The sequence below is a fragment of the Larimichthys crocea genome, unplaced genomic scaffold (assembly GCF_000972845.2).
Source record: "Larimichthys crocea isolate SSNF unplaced genomic scaffold, L_crocea_2.0 scaffold532, whole genome shotgun sequence".
In the NCBI taxonomy this organism is placed as follows: domain Eukaryota; kingdom Metazoa; phylum Chordata; class Actinopteri; family Sciaenidae; genus Larimichthys; species Larimichthys crocea.
This window is the reverse complement of record NW_020856961.1, coordinates 308,352-308,669: the sequence shown is the minus strand read 5'-3', so window position 1 is coordinate 308,669 and position 318 is coordinate 308,352.

Sequence of the window (318 nt, the reverse complement as noted above, 5' to 3'; positions counted from 1 at the left end):
TTTATTCAGAAACCCTCATGTCACATCTACATTTCAGGATCTGGTTATTATAGACACAGATTAAATGTTAAATATAAATATTTCAATATTTATCATCACAGTAACAGTGTTACACACATTAGTAGCTGTAAACACTCAGCATTAGAAAAATACATACGTTGGTTTGGTGCTTACATAAGGAGTAAACATTTATAATCATCACTTTAAAAGTTACATACGTTGTTTCTGGTGCCTGTTTGTTTCCCAGATATATTAGTGTGTGTGTGAATGGGTGTATAAGAGACATTAACTTAAAGAACTTTGTAGAAAGGCGCTTTA